This window comes from Ictidomys tridecemlineatus, chromosome 5, assembly GCF_052094955.1.
Source record: "Ictidomys tridecemlineatus isolate mIctTri1 chromosome 5, mIctTri1.hap1, whole genome shotgun sequence".
NCBI classification, from domain to species: Eukaryota; Metazoa; Chordata; class Mammalia; order Rodentia; family Sciuridae; genus Ictidomys; species Ictidomys tridecemlineatus.
Genome location: NC_135481.1, coordinates 137009978 through 137027490, shown reverse-complemented (window position 1 = coordinate 137027490; position 17513 = coordinate 137009978). Strand labels below are relative to the sequence as shown.

The 17513-nt window shown below is 43.9% G+C and overlaps 1 long non-coding RNA gene across 1 annotated transcript in view; it reads left to right on the top strand.

Moving 5' to 3' along the window:
• The window catches only part of LOC144378009 (uncharacterized), a 29508-nt gene extending 12261 nt beyond the window's left edge, over positions 1 to 17247 (top strand). Inside the window, exon 3 of the long non-coding RNA XR_013439434.1 lies at positions 17010 to 17247. This is a non-coding gene — a long non-coding RNA (uncharacterized LOC144378009). The remainder of the gene's footprint in view (positions 1 to 17009) is intronic.
• The last annotated feature ends 266 nt before the right edge of the window (positions 17248 to 17513 follow it).

The following is a 17513-nucleotide window of genomic DNA, read 5'->3' as shown; positions in this document are numbered from 1 at the left end:
GTCCCCTGAATATCTTAGCTCTCCCTCACCCTTGGAAGAGGTCCTGTGGATAAGACAGTCCCATGAATTTGGCTACGGATGCCCCCCAAGTCATATTTTCTGGCCTCAGCACAGCTACAGGAAGCTGGCTTCAGATCCAGGGGAGGCCAAGGAATCCCAACATGGTTGCATCACCAACACAACTCCCCAGGGAAGAAGATATTAGGCAGTGGGTCCAGGGTGTTAGGAATAAAGTAAATTCCCTGTCCCTCTTTAATCCTGCCACACAGGTTTGTTCTATAGTTAAAGATAGCCCCAAAGCAAGACACTTCCACTCTGATCCCTGTGAGTGTGTGTGCGTGCGTGTGTGTGTGCGCGCGCGCACGCACACGCAAGCATGACCTCGTGGTCTGCAGAGTGGGAAAGGAATCTCAAGTTGGTTTAGAGTTTCTATTCAGTGTGTTACTTCTATCTGTAAAGTCTCCACCCAATAGGGAAAATTTGAGAAAATCTGGGACTCTAGGGTTGAGGGGGAACTGTAGGTTAGTGTGAAGATGAATCACCTTTCACACTTGCTCATGAGCTTTCTGCAACTTCATACACAATGTGGTGTCACACCACTCTTCAAGGTTGGATCTATAATGGGAGCCTCAAGGGGACTGGCCTAACATCATGCAGAGGGCAGAAACCCAAGAAGATAAAGATGAAAGGTAAACTCCACAGAACACGCTCTGAGTGAGGACCTTTCACGCCAGCATCTGGAGGTAGTTCCCATATAACTGCAGCCTCAGGGGCTAGAGCATGTGGGGAGGATGCATGAGGATGCTGTGTGGTTCAAGACCACATAAGATCAGAAGGCAAAGGCTGCCCAAAGAACATGTGAGCATTAAAATCTACAGCAACCAAGTGTTTGCCCCCTGGAGAGGGGACAGGGTGAGAAAGACCCAGGCAGCCCTGAGGCAGACAGATGTGGCTGGGCAACCTGGGTTTCTCCAAGTTCTAAACTTCTAATTTGTACCATGGGCTGACACCAGCAGGCCCCTCAGGGGCTTGTTGGAAGGATTAACTAGATAAGGCTTAGCAAAGTGCTTGGCACACAGTAAATCATGGTGAGTCTTCCAAACCTTAGCAGCCACAAAGACAAGGATGATGAGAATGGAATGATTTCAGCCCTTGCAATGAAGTGAACCTAAATCCAAGCTTCTACTTTTGCAGCGTCTTTTCTTGCCAGTTGCAGTTGTCTCAGCCACAAAATAAAAATGTTCAGCCAAATGAGTCCTGAGATTGCTTCTAGAACTAATGATTTAGGCCTCTAGGAGCTTACACATTCTAGGACTCCACAGAAAATAATTAGTGTCCTGATATGGCCCAGGGAAGGTCCAATTTCCCTGATGCAGCTCAGAGGAGAAATGGGGAAATCCAGTCAGGATGCGAACAAGGAACATTCCTCTGAGCTTTTCCCTAACTGGTGCTACCTCCACCCTTGATCTTCAGAGCCAGATGATTATGCCCAGCATAAGAACAGTGCCTTGAAAACCACCCTACCCACTCAAATGCCCCCTCTCCCAGGGTGGTCCACTATTCTGGCTTTTATCACCATACATTAGTTTTTCCTAATATAAATGGAATTTTAAAATATGTATTTTTTGGCCTGTCTTCCTTTCCTCAAATAATGTTTTTGAGATGCATACTATAAGTACATCAGTGGTTCGTTCATTCTTTTTACTACTGATTAGTATTCCATTGTATGGCTATACTACAATTTGTCCATTCATGAACATTTGGATTATTTTCAGTTGGGAGCTTTTATGAGTAAAGTTGTTATGATTTACAACAAAATTTCCATTGTAGCCAGCATGATGGTGCATGCCTGTAATCCCAGCCACTTGAGAAGTTAAAGCAGGAGAATTGCAAGTTCAAGGCCAGCCTGAGTAATTTAGCAAGACCTTATCTTAAAATAAAAAAGAGGAATAGGGATATATCTCAGTGGTAGGGAACAAACTGGGTTCAATTCCCAGTACCTCAAAAAAATACATTGCTAATCATTGGGGGAAAATGGTTTGCAATAAATTGTATTGGTAAAAATGGATATCTATTAGGGAAAAAAATTAACCTTTACCCATAACTTATGCTTCACACAAAAATTAATTCAAGTTGTAGGATAGTTCTAAATTAGAAAAATAAAATAATCAACTTTCTACAAGAAAACAGGAATATATTTTTTGACCATGGGAAAAGCAAGAGCTACCTAAAGAGGGCACAAAAGGCTTTAAACACTAAAGAAAAGAAAAATCGAATGCACTAAAATCCTTCATCAAAAGTCATTGTTAAGAAAATAAATGGATAACCCAAGCACTGGGAAATATTTCTAATATAAATATCTCCCAAAGTAGTTCTACTCTGAATATTTATTTTAAAAACTCCATAAGTCAGTGAGACAAATATCTAAATTAATAAATGGGGAACAGATTTTAACATGAACTCCAAGGTAGTTATCTAAATAACTACGAAGCCCATGAAAAAAAATACCCATCATCATTGATCATCAAGGAAATATAAATTAAAAATATAATGAGACATCACTACATATTCAACAGAAAGACTAAAATTAAAAAGAGGAGGGTTTGGAGGAGGATGTGGAGCAACTGGAACTCTCCATGACTAGCAGGTAGAAGGGCAAAGTGGCTCAGAATATGTCTGGTAGAAACTACTAAAGGTAAATAGCACTCTATGGTTCAGCAAGTACACCTTAGGTTTATAACCAACAGAAAGGAATATGAATATTCACCAAAAAAGAGACCTATAGCAGTTTTATTCATAATAACCAGCATACTTTAACCCACATAAAATTGAAATGTAATAGTCTTAGAAGACTTCAGCCATAGAATCAAGAGGAAACAACACCTGAAAGGGCCACTCAGAGGGCTGCATGCCTCAGATCAAAAGAGAGACTGATAGAATGAAAACAAGTGATCCCTGGATGGGCACTACTTATCTAGTGAACCTGGAGGTGGAGGTAGGGGTGCCCTGAGCTGAGTTAGATAAGTGAGTCATGTCAAGTTCTATTTAAGCATGAGAGCAACAGCCTACTTACTGTGCTCTGGAACCACCACTGTTTGCAAAAACAGAATACATGTGCCTTGTTGGGAAGGACAGGGGAGAGAAAGGTACTTTAGCAGTGAAGCCTAGAGAACTCGGTCTCAAATGGAAAATTCTGTCTTTTCCTGGTCAGAATAGAGTAGGCACCCTCTGTTCAACTAGACTCTTGAACACTGTGGCTCCAGTTTGCTGGTCCCAAACCACAGTGGAGCTAGTTCTGCTTCTAGAAAGCTAGACCTTCAGCAGCTCTCTTGCCTGTCCATGCAGCTAAGCATTCCTCCCTCAGACATGGACAGGAGAGAACTATGCCAATGGCTTTCTGGAAGCCTCTGAATGGAGAATACCAAGTCTGGCGTTGGTTGTGCATATTATACTGCGTGTCCACCAAGAAGACTTTTCTGAAAAAAGCAATATCCTCATCCAAACACAGAATGGAAGGGATGATTGACAAGGAGATTAACAAGCATGGCTTAGGGCAGGCACTGTGGTTTTAGAACTCACAGGGAAAGGATACACAGGGCTTGGCCTCAACAAGTAACCCAGGTCTTCCCCAGGAGATATTTAGGTAAACCTCCCACCTCAACACACACAACTTGACTAAATTTTACCTTTTGGTGATAGGAGGACAAGCAAAAAAAATCTGTCATTTTTTTTTCGTAAGAGGAAATATAGAAAATATTTTTAGTAAAAAATAGAAATAGAGTTTGTTCCTGTCTTACAAATAAATAGTCTACAGGAAGCCACAAGACTATTTTAAAAATCCCATATTGAAGCTGGGCATGGTAATGCATGCTTGTAATCCCAGCTATTCAGGAGACCAAGATAGGGGGATAGCAAGTTCAAGGGCAACTTGGACAACATAGAGAGACCCTGTCTCAAAAACAAAAAAAAAATTAAATAGACAAATAAATAAATAAATGGAAAGTGATATTGGCTAAATTATATTGTTATATTATGTGCATGTACAAACATGTAACAATAAATCCCACCATTATGTACAATTATAATGCATCAATTTAAAATGTGTGAAAAAAAACAAAAATAAATATTTTTAAAAAATCTCATATTGAAAGATGTGAACTATGCCCCCAAAGAAGTAGCTTCTAAAAAAATTAAGCTGATTGGCTCAACTGTTGACACTACAAGTCATAGAAAAAACTACCTTTCAAAACTGAGAAAGTGTATCCATGAAGCACAGGAACCAGAAGCCCCTACAGGGAGACAGGCGGTACCCCCAGCACAGCCAGGGTGTTGAGCCTGACCCTGCTGTAAGCACTGCTGGGTAGGCCACTCCCAGGGCACCTGCACAACTGTCTGAACAATCCAAATGTCCTATGTTTCCCTTCTATCTGCATTCTGAAATGGAAGTTCCTCTTATAGAAGCACTAAATTCTTTCATTTGTACGTCTTTCTATTATGACCCTGTTTTAGTCAGCTTTTTTGATGCTGTGACTAAAGGACCCAACCAGCACAACTGTAGAGGAGGGAAAGTTTATTTGAGGGTTCACGGTTTCAGAGGTCTTAGTCCACAGAAGGCCGGCTCCATTCCTTGGGGCTGAACATCATGGAGGTAGAGTGTGACAGAGGGCAGCCACTCACAATGTGACCAGAAGGCAGAGAGAGACTCCACTTGCCACACACAAATATATACCCCCATAGCCATGCCCCCAATTAACCACTTCCTTTAGCCACACCCTCTAGCCAGCCACCTCCAGCCACCATTCAGTTAATCCTATCAGGGATTATTAATATACTGATTAGGTTAGGACTTTCTCAAAACCCAATCATTTCTTTTCTGAACCTCTTGCATTGTCTCACATGTGAGTTTTTGGGGAACATCTCATATCCAAGCCATAACATTCCGTTCCTAGTCCCCAAAAGCTTACACTCATCTGACAATGCAAAATACATTTAGTCCATTTCCAAGAGTCCCCATAGTCTGAACAGTTCCGAGACTACTCAAAATTCAAGTCCAAAGTCTTCTCTGAGGCTCAAGGCAATCTCGCATTATGAGCTCCTATAAAATTAAAAGCAATTTAAAAATATCCAGATTATAAAGGTACTGAGTAAACATGTCCACTTATCAAAATAGGGGCATACAAAGAAGGGATAGAACCAAAACAATACCGAAATCCAGCCAGATAAACAGGTCCTATAGCTCCATGTCCAGCATCTGGGCACATGGCATTGTGGTGTTCCCTCCAACAATTTGTGTAGCTTCACCCCAGTGGCCTTGTTTGTTGCCACCCACGTGGCCTTTCTGTTGGCTTTTCTCTGCTCAACTCCTGCACATTTCCTAGAATGACATCCCTTGTTACTGGCATTTCTTAATCTCACTGCAGCTTCAGCTTCCTCCTCACATCTTGACTTTTCAGGGGCTGCCTGCAGGGACTCCAACCCTGCTGTGCTTTGTCTGGCTTCCCAGGCCTTCCTTTGAAATCTTAGTGGAGGCCTCCATGAACCCCTAACTCCAGCATCCTTCATTCTTGCAAACCAGCATCATGTGATTGATGCCAGGGTCTGCCGCCATCTCAAGCAGTAATCAAACCTCCAGGGACCATGGTTACACAAGATTCTGAGTGTCTGGGTGGCTGAGCATGTTGAAAAAGCTTCTAGGCCCCCTGGTGCAAGAAGGGTGCCCCAGTGATCTCTTTTCAAAAGAATTTTCACTTTTACTCCCTTGAGCTGGATATGGGTGTATTCTCCCTAGCTCCTAGCTAGAGATTCCCTCAAGCCCTCTTTCTTATTGTCTCTAGACAAAGTCTTTAGCATTTCTGTAGTGGTAGTAATGTCTTTAATAACTGCAACTTCCTTAGTCCTAGTTTTACTCCAGCCTTTCAAGTTCACTTTTCCCAAATCTTTCTGCTCTGCCTTTTGCTCTTGATTATCACTGTAAATGTGGCTAAAAGCCTCCAGCAATATCCATGCCACTGCCTGAATGATATGCTGCCTAGACATTTCTTCCACCAGATTAAGAAATCCATCGCTTTTAAAATCAGCCTCACAAAAATCTCTGGACATGGGCAAAATGAAGACAGCTTCTCAGCCAGAACATAACATGAATGGCCTTTACTCCAAATTCCAATGGAGTTGTCCTTCGAGCCCTCATGAGGACTGTCTTCATTATCCCCAGACCTACTTGCATTCTAGTCTTCTGAGATACCACCAGAACCAGCCATTAAGCTCCATTTACAACCATCTAAAGTATTTCCAGGTTGCACTGCTAAGCATCTCAAAATTCCTCCCACCAATTCCAAAAAGCTCAAAAATCTTCTAATCCACATGGTCAGCTCAGTCACAGGAATGACCCCACTTCCTGGTACCAATTTCTATATTAGTAAGGGTTCTCTAGAGGGACAGAATCCTCAGGAAGTTTAATTATAAAAAGGGGATTTATTACGTTGGCTTATATGACCAGAAGTTGGATAATCCACAATGGCCATCTGCAGGCTGGAGAGTTGGAGGAAACAGTAGCTGTACAGTCCAAGAGGCTGAAGCCCCAGAACAAGAAAGATCAATGGTGCTACCCCAGTCTAAGAACCAAGACTTCTGGCAACTCCCTGGAGAATCACTAGCAGAGTCTGCTTAGGAAGAGTGAAAAAGGGAGAGTCCAATATCCTCAGGTGATCGCAGCAGCAATCAAAAACCAGTTCAAGAAGAATCAAGCTTTCATCTGCTGCTGCTTCCTTGTTTTTCCAACTTTTATTCCATCCATGTCACCATACTATTGGATGGTGCTGCCCACATTTAGGGAGGGTCTCCACTTCAATTCGCTATCCCATGTGCCAATCATTCCTAGACACACCCTCACTGACAGACCCAGGAGCCTCTTAATTATCAGCATCTATTTACCCAATCAAGTTGACAATTCAAATTAACCATTACAGGCCTGTTGTTAAGATTTATAGGTCAAAACCACGATTTCAGGAGCTTCTTAGAGGAGACATCCCAAACCACTAATACAGCCCTTCCAAATAGCAATGAAACCATGGCTCCTCTCCTTGAGAAGACTGAAATCTGGGGGGAGATGGTACAGCTAGTTGGGAAGCCTAAACTGACAATTACTGTGAAGTGTGTTAAATGCTCAGATTGATAGAGTGCAGGGATTTGGGGTAGTATTGGGAAAGGCTTCTGAGGACCCAGTTCCTTGAGCTGGATCTTGATCCAGAAGATGAGGAAAGACGTACCAGGGAGAGGAAGCCCCAAGTGCAAAGGCACAAAGAGCTGGGAGCTTAGCAGATGGCCAGAGACATGTAGGAGAAAATCAGATTGAGGAAGAGAGAAATCCAGAGCAGAGGGCAGGTGCCAATTCTGAAGGAGACTTAAATGCCCTTCCCTCTTTTAAATTTCACTCTGAAGGCACATACATAGGTATTGAGTGAATAACAGACCACAGGGTTTCATGCTGTCAAGATCCAGCTCCCACTCACCAGTGATAAAAGTATTAGTACCCAAAGGGAGATTCGGGAAAGAGTACTTGACACCTTTCAGAGTATGGGTGGGGGGGTGCTAACACTGAAAATATATGTAAATGTTTGTCTTGTTCATTCTCAAGAGGTAAGAAGACAGTGGTTGGAGTGAGATGTCAGGAAGAATATGGAGAAGGGTCAGCACTTCAAAATGGTGGAAGCAGGAGTAACTGTAAGGAAAGGATGCTAGAAGAGAACTAATGGGAAGCAATACTGTACCCAGGAAGTTGAAAACATCTGGAATTAATCCACCCTGGAGATGGCAGGGAGGCAAACAAAAATAGGTTCAAGGAGGGTTTTGATAATTTGGGGGGTGGGAAAGTCACAGTGATTATTAAGGAAAGCTGGGATGTCTGGGATTTATGCCTAACCATTTGAGGTTGGAGTTTTGTAGGGCAGCATGCTTTCCCACCACGCCTTGCAGACAGGGCAGACCAAGTGTTTGGCTGGACTGACCACTCATCCAACCCAGCCTGGCACCATTTGAGTTTCCTGCATCGCTGGCCTCAAACCTGGGTGACCCTACTTCTGATAATGATGGGGAAGTAGGACTCAGAGCAGAGAACTGTGGAGCCTGTGGGCTTGCCTTATACTGACCACATCTTTTCTTCTTCTACCAAATTTGGATATGTCAATCACTCTAGTGCTCAAGAAAGTTGTGAATACTCTTGTTCATGGGTTTTGAGAAACATCTGAGGTTACTTTCTTTATACAGATCTCATTATCTTATTTTCACATGGATATCCAGGCAATGCCCAGATAATGAGGTTTCCACGCTGAGTGCCAGGGATTGGGATGTGGAGAGAGGTAAGAAAAATCTCATGATAATGATGATGATGAAGAATAGGCAGCTGAGGATAGAGGACACATGGCAATAGTGATATTGGTACTAGTAGTGATGGTCATGGATAGCAGAATTGATAGCTGAAATATAAACCATGGAGGCAAAGATGGTAAAGATAGAAGTGGAGGTAAGGATGACAGAGATGATGATGAATGTACGTGGTAATGAAGATAATGGAGAAGAAGTGGTGGAGGTGATGAGGGAGATGAAGTTGGTGGAGATAAAACTGGAAATGATGGTGAAGGTGGTGGAGAAAGAAGTGGCAATGAAGGCATGGTGCATGGGTGGTAGAGGTGATGGTGGGGGCCGGAGTGGAAGTAGTGGACCCAGTGATGGCAGAGGTGATGTGGGAGATGAAACCAATAAAGGTAAAGCTAGAGAGGATGATGGTGGTGGGGGGGTGGGAATGGTGGTGGTAATGAAGATAGGTAAGCAGTGATGGTCATGGTAGAGGAAATGAGGGATTAGAGGCAGTGGTAGAGATGATTATAAAGGTGGCAGTGGTTGCAGTGGAAGTGACAAATAAAGAAGAAGAAAGTCAGCTGTGAACTAGATCAGTTAGAGAGGAATTGATGCGACGTCTATAAATGTGAAGTCTATAAATTTTTACCAGAATTTGTAGACTTGTAGAATTTAGGTAAAGGGAAGGAGTAGTGAAGTGTTTAGTGAGATTCTGCAAGGGGTAGGAGGAGTTGGATGAATTTGTGGGAACCTGCATGGGGAATGACCTAGAACAAGGAGGGCAGAGGAGTTCAGATTCTGGGTTGGGTGAAAAACCCTTGGGAATCTTGATCAGGAAGGGCTATGATGAATGAAGATGGTGGTGTGAGCAGTCAGGAAATGGTGAGCAGACCTCTGGGAGTGCGGACATTCAGCTCAGAAGCTGTAGAAGCTGTGGTTGTGCAGTGACAGCCAGGCTTTGGCAAGAAGGGTGGCTGGCTCAGGTAGAGCAGCTCACTTGAGTAACATTAGCTGGTAGTTTGAAATCAGCAATGACGGGAGCATTTACAACACGGTGAAATGTTCTCGTTCCATCATTCTTTCTGCATAGGTAAGTGGTCTTTCTTCCTCTTACATAAAGAGAGAGAGCTTTCTCTCCCCAATCATGTCTCTCTTTGCCGCCTCCCCTTGCATCTCCTCCCTCCTCCCCCTCTTCTTCTCTCTCTGAGATCTTTAAGAACTCGTTTGATTCCTAAGATTACAATTGCCATTCTTGTTCTTGGTGATTTGGGTCAAATGGGTCACATATGCTCAGAGGAAGCCCCTGTGTTCCCCCCTTTTTTTTTTCTTTTCAGATTGGGTTAGTAGTAGGGATTGAACTCAGGGATGCTTTACCACTGAGCTATATCCCAGCCCATTTTATTTCTTATTTTGAGACAGGGTCTTACTAAGCTACCCAGGCTGACCTCTAACTTGGCATCCTCCTGCCTCAGCCTCCTAAATCACTGGGATTAGAGGCATGTGCTACCTGGCCCATTTTGTATATATATATATACTTATATATATATATATACATACATACACACACATTATATATACATATAATATATATATACATATATACACACAATATATCTCAAAATCTATCTAATATCAAAAGAACCTGCTTGCATGGATACAAAGGTGTTCCACGATCACCTTGCACTTTTCCTGCTTTGGTTCTGGTATCCGTCATTGCTCCATGGCACCATAGAGCTTAGAAACCAAGATCTGAGTCCTAGGTGTTGTGTGCTCAGGGTCATTGCTTCTGGGCTTTATACAAAGATAGGAAATAAACTTTTTAAAACTATGCATTTATATCAAAGTCTTCAATTCAAATTTAATGTTGCAAGTTTTATTCTTAAAAGTATCTTTTTATACTGAAAATCTTGGTTCCTAATATAATTGATATGTTTATTTATTTGCTGGATTGTACAACAATAGTTTCAAAATCACAATCTAATATTACTTCTAACAATAAACCTACTAAATGAAATTTTAAATTTCTCTGCCATTGTTGCTGTCCTCGGAACATAGTCAACTCTAGTCAAATTATTATGTTAAAAAGTTGTTTGAGCCAGCACAGTGGCACATGCATGTAATTGCAGCCACCAGGGAGGCTGAGGCAGGAGGATTGCAAGTTCAAAGCCAGCCTCAGCAACTTAGTAAGACCTGTCTCAAAAAAAATAATAATAATAATAAAGGTCTGGGGATGTAGCTCAGAGGTAAAGCACCCCTGAATTCAATCTCCAGTACCAAAAAAAAATTGTTTGAAATAATTGTTTTTCTCCATGAAGTAATATTACCAATTTAACATAGAGGTAAGTTTTTTTTTTTTTTCTGTTTGTGTTCAATTTTAAGGGTTATTTTGTTTCTTTTATTTAACTTTATTTTCAAATATATAAAATATTCACATAATTCAAAAGTTAAAATTATATAAGATGTGTACTCAGAAAAGATTTCCTATCATCTTTATCCTTTTGGTCTTATTAATTAGCACCCCCTCCCTACCTAATATGTATTTTCTTTAGTTTCTGTTTTATAAACTAAGCAAATATGTGAATACTGTTATTCCAATTTATTTCTCTTTTTTAAAAATAGTTTTTAATTGTCAATAGACCCTTATTTTGTCTATTTATAGGTGGTGCTGAGAATTGAACCCAGTGCCTCATGCATGCTAGGGCGCACTCTGCCACTGAGCCACAACCCCAGCCCCTACTCCCATTTATTTCTTATACAAAAGGCAACACTATATACATTGTTCTACATCTTCTATTTTTCACTTAACAATATGCCCTAGAAATCACTATACACGTGTTACAGAAATTGTCATCAGTTTTTGCTTTTTCCTCTCCTTCCCAAGAGCACTTTTTACTTTAGCCCTTTATCTGTGATACAGATTGCAAATATTTCCCTCCAATGTGTTACTTGTCTTTTAATTTTGTTTATGGCATGTTCTGTGACAGGGTTTATTCTTTGATGAAGTAAAAGCCACCAGTGAGAGCTTCCTCAGCTCTGACCCCAGGATCTCCCAGCCACCTTTCAGGCCAAGAAAACAACCAGAATCAGATGTGTAAATGTCCAGGGGCTCTTGAGACCAGGAGTCATGGAGAGCACATGAGCACAGTGATGGACAACACCACCCCCACCCCCCACCCCCATCCCGAAAAGCTCTGGGGAGCAACTGCCCCTAGAGAGAGGCCGGGGGTCTTGTCCCTCTGCAGACTGGTTTTATTCAGAGGCTGTGAAATTCCTCCTGAGCTCAGCAGGACGTGGCATTTGACTCGCTGAGCAGAGCATTCCAGACTCCACCCAGAGAGGGGCCTGAAGGAAGCCAGCCTGAGAGGGGAGGGGCAGGACCCTGAGTCACTCCTGAATGCAACCCTTACTGACTCACCCCGCCCCAGGCTGTGGGCTTCCTGCACCTGTACAGGGAGGAAAAACACCAGAGATCCCCATTCTAACTAGGGGGAGTTAAACTCAGTTGCCTTGGTGAACTCTGTTTGCAAAATATGAAAACTAACATTAGAATGGACAAGAATCATATTCTTGGCACTTCCAGAGTTCATAGTTTAAACTATATGGAACTTCAGTTGTGGGACAAACCTGGTGGAATGTGGGCAAGTTCCTGTGTCTCCATCTGACAGGTACCCGGATGGAGCCCTATGCAGTCTACCTATCACTGCATTTGATTCTCAAAGCAACTCTGTGAGATAGTTAATCATCTGAGGTAACTGAGGTTTGAAGAAGTATAACTCACCTTGGATTGAGTAATTTCTCCCATACCAGAGCCCACTTATTGCCAGAAATGAAAAAAAAAAAAAAACCCAGGAAATGAACACCTCAAATAGCTTCTTAAGAAAAGAAAGGGAGATTAATAGTCATTGAATGGCTATTCTGCTTAATTCTTTACATAAATTATCCTTTTTAATCCTTGTTATGGACTAAATGTTTTATATCCCCCGCCCCAAAGTCATATATTGAAATCCTAACCTGTGGTGTGATGGCAAGGAGAGGTTAATTAGGGAGGTAATTAGATCGCATGGTGGGGCTCTCAGGAATGAAATTTGTGCCCTTCTAAGAAGATGCTGGAGAGAGATGATCTTTCTTTCCCTCTCCCTCTCCCTCTCTGCTATAAAAAGACTACCATCTGCAAACCAGAAATCTCTCACCAGACACTGATGTGCTGGTATCTTGATCTTGAATCTCCCAGTCTCCAGAACTATCAGAAACAAAGGATAAAGATTCCAGAAAACTCAGACTACAGTTTTCTGTTATAGCAGCCTGAACTAAGAGTCCTCTTAAGAACACTGCTGAATTAGTGTCAATAGCTCCACTTCAAAGAAACAAGTGACCAGGCCTTAGGGAACTGCCTTTGGGCAAATCAGGGTCCAATACATAGGGAGTTCTATGTATTGGCTACCATGATTACTAAGTGCAAACACCGATAGCCCATAGGTGACAACATTCATCAAGACTCAGCAAGAAGTAGAGCCAGTATACAAACTCCAAAAGCCTCCAAGCTTCCGTAGGCCAGAGACCAACACTCTGACAGCCACACTGCCATGGCTCTCACATCCTCCTTGGGATCTGGCTTCAGCGCCAGGAAAACTAATCTCATTAATTCATGGTTGTATTGGTTAACCATTTGCTTTCTACCTTTTTTTATTCCTGGAAGCAACATCATGTGGTGGTTAAAGAGGTAGAATTAGGTGTCAAATCAACTGGGTTTGCATCCATTTGCCTGCCGTGTGATCTTGGAGAAGTTAAATTCTCAGTGTCTAGGTTTCCTCCTATGTAAAATGAACCTGTACCAAGCACTTAGCACCATGAGTAGTACATAGTGCTTGGTAAACATGGTCAATTGTTCCCCTCTTCAGGGAAGCCCTGGCTGATTCCCCATCCTCTCCTCTCTGCTCCCTAATGTCCCAAGGATATCTATCATACGCTTACCTTTGGACACTGTCATCACTAACTTCCTGCATTAGCCATGCTCCTGTACTCTCAAAGGCTGGGATTATTCCTGCAGCAGGGGTCTGTTGGTCAGTAGGCCAAGGGTCTATTGCGGGGAGCCACTGCCAGTCCTACTGGTCATCAGCCTGACAAAACCTGTGGATCAAACGTAGTAGACCATGGACCCTGGGGTTATTCTCATCTCCCAGCATAAGAACACCTGGTTCATAGTAGGTAACCAAATGACTATTTTATGAGCTCCAATGACTATTAGCTATTTTAAATTTTAAAACACTACCCATCTCCACTGAGAAAATTCAAGATAGTTTGGAGCAGGAGCCGGAGGTGGTTCCTCAAATGTGGTGGCCTCAGTGAATCTGAGTATCCAGCCTCCCCAGGGAGCAAGCTCATTTGCATGGATAAATTCTGATCTGTGGTTTTTTGAAATCAGTGCTTCTTTGTGTCCCCCACAGTACTGTGCACACAGTAGGAGCTCAATAAATAGGTGTTTATTTATTGAAGTACTCCAGAGCCCCTGACTTCACAAACAGAAACCAGAACCTCAGTCTCCTCCCTTGCAAGCCAGGCCCTAGTCCATCTGGGCAGACAGATGACCATTCACTGGCTTGTCCCTGTGGGAATACTGTCCTGACTCCAAGTGGGCTGCTGAAAAGGGGCCATTCTCTCATCTGAGCAGAGCCTCAGATACTTCGCAGTGAGGTGTTTTTTGTTTTTTTTTTTCTTGACTGCCTCACTTGACCTTTGGGCCCAAGGCAGTGGGCAAAGCCCAGGAAAGGCCTACAGAAAATGTCCATCCACCAGCCTGCAACCTCCTCTCCTCTTGGATTTCCCAGGACCTTGGAAAAACTCAGAAGTCTGTAACCTTTTCCTTCTTGCAGTTGAGTGGGGGTACTAGTGTCCACAAGAAGTCGGGGGCTTCTTCCCATGGCCACAATATCTAGGCCATCAACTTTTTCTCTTTCCCCCTCCATCATGGTCAGGGATCATGGATAGTCCAGGCAAGCACAGTACCCCCTTTCTCCTGGACCAGGGCTCCACCTCTGCAGACAGGGAGGGTACTTGGGAAGGGAAGGTGCTGCCAGTCACTGACACGGAACCCTGTGATCCATTAAGTCAGCGGGAGGTGGCTGGTGAAGAACACAGGACCTGGTGGAGCAGGGTGGGTATGGGGTTGGGGGAGGACCTAACAGGAGAAACTGGGGTCTCCTGAGATAGCCAGACCAACTAGTTTCATTTCTTGTTTTTGGTACCTCATTATTTTCATAGTTATTTAATAGAGACCACAGCACTGTGATCCCATTAAAGGTCTATATCACTGTCAAGGGTTTGGGTTCTGGGGACAAAGAAACCTAGGTTCAAATTCTAAGTTACTAAATGACTTTGGGCAAATCAGAAACTACTCCCAAGTGTTGATTTCCTCATCTGTAATAAGAGGTAAAAAATAATACTTCCTAACAAGTAGGATTGGAATAGGGAAAGCTCAAGGTCTAATACATAGTGACTTCTATGCATTCACTACCATGATTACCAAGTGCAAAGACGGACAGCCCACAGGCGACCACATGTGTCCATTTGACTGGAGCTACAGGTGTGAAACATCATGTAAGAAGGTTCTAAAAAGATAGATTGGAGGTCAGTCTGCAGAGGGCTGTGGGGAGTTTACACTTAATTCAGTGGTCACAGAGAGCCATCGAAGGTTGATGAACAGAAAAGAAATGTGAACAGAGCCAGTATCAGGGAATAAGATGAGAATGAGGTTTGTGGGTAGATGATTCAGCCTGTGGTCTTGTGCTCAGAGGACCCCAATCCCAGTGTCTCCTAGCTCCTCCAGCCTACTCAGCAAACAGCATCAGCCTTGCTGCTGAGAATCACAGCTTTTTAACCTTTTTCCCCCTGCCTTCTGGATGTGAACGGTGAAGCCTTGCTCAAACTTGCTGAGTAAAACTAACAGGACTTAGTGAGAAATAGCAGGTCTGCACTGGTTTCTAACCAGTCTCAGATTGATTTAGTGCTGGTCTGGAGTGAGTGCCTAGTTTCCACACATTTCTTCTCACTTCTTTGGGATTCTTATTTTTTCCTCTTCTCTGCAGCGCTCTTTGTAAATCTCTGATAAAGAGTCCTTAGTTAATAACTATGCAGTTCTGTCAGTCTTCCTGTACTTGTTATATTTAATCTGTAGGTAGGGAACGCTGAGGCTGAAGGGGAAGAATTTGTCAAAAGCAATGTGACAGCAGTGTACGGAATGGACTTTGGAGGTGCCCTGGGCAACATGAAAATAGAGTGCCTACCTCGCTCTACTAGGGGTGCCCAGCACTGGTACATGGTACCAGTACCAGTTCCTGGTACACAGCAGGTGTCCAATAAATGGATGCCACTTAGAGAAATGAAAGGAGGGATGAATTTACCCTGCATCATAATCATGCAAAAGTATAAAGAATGTCACCAGAGTTGGAGACTTCCAGCATTGAAGTATCTTGCTGCCATCTGCCCTGCTCTGGAATATAGCCAAGGATGCCTGGGTTTTGTTTGCTTTGTTTTGTTTTGAGGGGGGAGGGTGATGAGTAGGTATTGGAGGGAGGGGGCATTTTGGCAGGGGTGGGTTGGCAGGTCTAATATCCACCCCCACTGGGAGCCCTGGCATTTGCAGGCTGTCTGGTCATGAGTCTGGCCAAGGCATGCCCAAAGGCAGACCAGACAGGGTGCTTACTCAAAACAGCACAGGGAAAGGGGCAAGGTGCCCATATCCACCTTTGTCCTGCCCCAGCACACTGGCAACCCCACTGCAAAGGTAGCCGTGATAAGGACAACTTTACCACCTCTGTAAGTGGTAGATGTCCATAACCCACACCCTGAGGAACCCACTAGCTGGGGCTCAACAACCAGGGCCTTCCAGGCAGTAGCAGAGCCCGACGAAGGGCTCCCGAGTCCTGGGCAAAGCCTCTGTACAGGCGACTGTGGCAGCAGCACGTCTCCTCCGCGGCGTGGTCAGGACACTGGGCTCCACGCGCGAGTCGCACAGGTCCCCGGAGGTCCCAGTGCAGGGCGAGCATCCGAGGCAGCGGAACAAGGGCGGGCTTTGTGTGGCGACCGCGGCAGCCCATGGAGTCCCAGCGCCCCTCCCGCCTGGTGCCGGGTCCCAGCCCTGCCTGCGGATTCCTGCGGCCGCCGCGTCCTGGCAGCGCGACAGCAGCCTGGCCTGGGCCCTCGCCCTCCCGGAGGAAAAGCCCAGAGCAGAGAGAAGCGCTCCAGACCTCTTCCAAAGGGATGCGAATCTTCCAAGTCAACAGGTCTCTGAGATTCAGGCACAGGCTTGCTTTTCGCGAAGGCAAACACAGGCGCCCACTTTAATGCCCCAGCCAGGGATAGTCATTACAGGGCGAGGTCGAGGGGTCTCCTTTCTGGCTTCAGTGCCCAGCCTCCTCATGGTCCTTAGGAGTGAGGGAGCTGCACATCTATGACACCAGTGTGTCTGAAACTCTCTGAGCCAAAGCCTGGTTCTGTCGTTGCGGGTTTCTGAATGCTTAGCTTTCGGGAGGGACAAGCTGGTGGGGACATAAGAAGGCTCTCTGAGGTTCTCACACAAGAGTGTATCAAGGCTCACCCACCCAGTGCACCCAGGACCCTTGACCACCGTCAACCAGATAGATCCTCTGCTTCTCTTCCAGGTTCTGCTGAGGGCTCTGCCTGAATTCTGACCCTGCAGAGGTCAAGGTGACCTTGGGAAGGGAGTTGCTGGACCGCTCTTTGGGCATCCTCACACACAGCTGGAGCATATCCATATAAAGGAGTGTGACCTTTCAGGAGGACAACTTGGAAACACCTGTCTAGGTCTTTAAAATGGTTTTTCCAGTCATCTCAAGGAATTTATCCCCCCAAAAGAAATTATTAAAGTACACAACGATACTCATTGATTCATTATTTATAACAAAGCAATTGGAAACTAAAAAGAAACCAGGATTTTCAAAGACATACCCATTCCCAGCAATAAATACTTCTACAGCATTTTCTTGATAATCAAATGAAATATTACCAGCTGCCATTTATAAAGTTTTTACGATTTAGAGGGAAATTTCTTAAAAAACAGAAAAAGACAGTAGAAGGCAGAAAAGGGGGTAATAGATGCATAGGAAAAGCAAGATATACAAAATGTAATCAAATGTATACATCTG